The following is a 3,207-nucleotide window of genomic DNA, read 5'->3' as shown; positions in this document are numbered from 1 at the left end:
AGAGATCCTTGAATAAAGTCATGGGTTGGAAAGGGGGCGACATTATCATTAGACTACTTCCTGCTGATTAGGGGCGTCAAATTCCTTGGTGGCAAGTTTGATCTTTGCTGTCAGGATATTTAATTTCTTCGTGTGTGTGTGTGTGTGTGTGTGTGTGTGTGTGTGTGTGTGTGTTTTGTGCAAGACTACTTAAACCACAACCAACAGTGAATAAGAGCAACCAATAGCCAACAACCAACCAGCAACTCACTAACAACCCGCAACGTGTCCCACCTCTCAGAGGGCCCTAGCATTTAATACCCTCTGAAAAATCCTCAGATTTCTAAACATCACACAATTGCAGAAACTATCTGCAGCTGATAAAACCACACCCCTGTGCTCGCTTCGGCAGCACATATACTAAAATTGGAACGATACAGAGAAGATTAGCATGGCCCCTGCGCAAGGATGACACGCAAATTCGTGAAGCGTTCCATATTTTTTTAAAAAAAAACAAAAAACACCCCTGCTAGTACACAAGGCAAATCATAGTCAGCTGCTGCAAACAGCCCCGGATCCCCACACCTGGGATTAAAATGAAAACATATTCTTATAATATTTCTGTGGTTTTTAAACTAAAATTCCAGAGTTGTCACTACAGACGATCACATGATTCCAGGATGAGGCTAACTCCACGCCTTACCGAGCACCAGCATTCAGTGGTGGGCAGCTTGATGCAATACAGCTCGAGCTTTACCCCACCACAGTCACAACTCATGCTCACCTAATCAGAGCAGCAGGTCTTCTGACTCATTCCTCTGTATGTGGGTTGTGAAGGGGGAGGGATAGTGGCTTACTTCTCCTTGTAACTCCTTTTCCTGTGGTCATGAGTTGATTCTAAGTACATGGGTATTAGTCAGTGATTCTTTTGGCTGTACCTTGATCCCTTCTCCCATGGCCAGGGCATCTTCTTATGGTACAGTAGAAGGTAAATAAAACACAACCTAGGGAGGAGGTGATTCTGATCAAGGTCACAATCTGGACAGTTTGGAATTTACCTGGTGTGGTAGCTGACTCTGGAGATGTCTTCCGGTGACCTCTCCTGTGTGAATAGGGCTTTCCATACACCCTTCTCCTCCTAGATTTGATTCTGACTTGTCTCCATTTAAAAATCTAATAAAATAGTACAGAGGGGACAGGGTGATACTTTGAGAAGGGCTGTTCCTTTCCCGTGCTCACCATGTTTGGTTTCCTCCGCTCTTTTGGCATTTAGGTACTGAGATAGGAGCTGTAACAGAGAGAGGCCCACGTGAAAAAGTCCAAAGTGGTTATACTCCAAAGTGATCAATACTGCAACATCTCAGATCCACGACTCATGAGAGTGTGAATCCTGTCCTTGAAGTAGGTCCTGCCTCAGTCAACTTCAAGATGACTGTGTTCCCAGAGGAAAGTTTGAGAGATGGCCTGACTAAGCTATACCTGGATTTTTGGCTTGAAGAAACTGAAGGATAAGAAATATCACTGTGGATAATGTGATACACCGAAATGGACAATGAATACACTTGACATCTATGATTTTGCCCATTAAGAAATATAATATCATATCATATAATCTGGGATTTTATGATATATTTATTTTAATAGCAAGGAACACAGGAAGTGATAAGTTTTAAAAGACTCTGTTTCCTCCTCTGAAGTCGGCGTCTGAAACCTGATCTGTGTTCGTTCCTCACTTCCATTAGCCCAGCAGCCATCCTCCACGGCTGGGAGTTAATCACTTCTCAGATTTATCTGCTCAGAGGATTCATTCCTTTCTGTTTGCTAAGGATTCAAATGTCTGTCATCCTGCCAAGCTTTGGAATTAAAGCCCTTACAGAAGAGGGACACATCAGACCCACTACTTACCCAACCTTGTCTTCTGACAGCACAATCTTAAATCGGTTGAATCATATAACATCCCCATGCTCTGTTGTTTCTAATCCACACAGAAAGCCACTTCCTACAGTTCAACCTTACACCTCTCGGAAACTTTTTACTGTCATTCTTTTGCAACACAACTTCTTCCTTTTCTATTTTGACAACTTTAGGGTAAGACACAGTGACTTGTTCTTGCTTGAACGAGTTTGGTTCAGTGTCTGCCACATGTAGATATCAATAGACATTTTCCCAGCTGAATTACTGATTTGTCTACATGTCTCTCAAAGTCATCAATTACTTATTAGCTCAACCAACGCCCTCATAGAATCTAAGTGTAGGCTCCGGAGTAGTTGCCAGGGCTGCTGAAGTGAATCAGTCCTATCCCTAAAGTGTTCACTGTCTAAGACAAGAAGAGATAGAGGTGAGCAGAAAATTACAAAGTGCTTAAATAAAGGGACCTGTGGTGATAACGACTGTCAACAGAGCTAATTACAATCATGGGGCAAAAAAAAAAACCCAACAACAACAACGAAAAAAAAAACCAACCAAACAACTGAACAAACACAACTTAGAGAACCCCAGGAGATTAAAACAGAACAGAAAGAAGAACACACAGCTGAAGAGAAGGTAAGAGAAAGGGGGCACATGTAGTGGTTGAGGGGGAACTCCAAGAAAACTCACAGTGAGACGTTTAGTAGAGCAAGTGTTAGTAGAACTTTCTGTGTCTAAATTAAAAGTGAGAACACAGACCCTACCTTCCGGGGTTTCAGCAGGGAGGGACATCCACAATGTATATCCACTTATCAGTGCATCCATAATGAAGAAAAGGAAGATGCATACCTCTATGGAGACCATGCTGAATAGAGAAATAGCCCAAAATGCCTTCAGTGGGGCCTCATGGAAGATAGAGAAGGCCCAACGCTATTGGAGCAAGAGCTCCATGAAGTGTTACTGTCCTTGAAGCCCTACTAAAGGGAACAGATTCAGAGCGGGAGAGAGTGGTACTGATGATGTTGCTCTTCTGTAGGCCTGGCTTAATGCATATGTTTGCTTCATGGTTAGTTGAAACAACAAGCTCATAGAAATAACTGTACAACCAAAAGATTAGGCTAAGGGTATAGTTCAATGGTAGAGCACTTGCCAAAAATGTATAAAGCCCCAAGCTCCATCCTCTGTTCTGCAAAAGCAAAAACAACAATGACAACAACAACAACAACAACATATTTTGGGGCTGGAGAGATGTTTCAGCAGTTAAAAGCACTGACTGCTCTTCCAGATGACCCTGTTCAATTTCCAGTAATCACAGAGCAA

At 42.6% G+C, this 3,207-nt stretch overlaps 1 non-coding gene across 1 annotated transcript; it reads left to right on the top strand.

Annotated features, from left to right (window-relative positions):
- Nucleotides 1-375: 375 nt before the first annotated feature.
- LOC114618279 lies at nt 376-482 on the top strand. The gene has a single exon (XR_003710939.1). It is a non-coding gene; the product is annotated as a U6 spliceosomal RNA (small nuclear RNA).
- Nucleotides 483-3,207: the final 2,725 nt, after the last annotated feature.

This window comes from Grammomys surdaster, unplaced genomic scaffold, assembly GCF_004785775.1.
Source record: "Grammomys surdaster isolate TR1022 unplaced genomic scaffold, NIH_TR_1.0 140, whole genome shotgun sequence".
Classification (NCBI taxonomy): Eukaryota; Metazoa; Chordata; class Mammalia; order Rodentia; family Muridae; genus Grammomys; species Grammomys surdaster.
The sequence above is the reverse complement of the archived record's forward strand: the minus strand, read 5'-3'. Positions and strand labels throughout refer to the sequence as shown.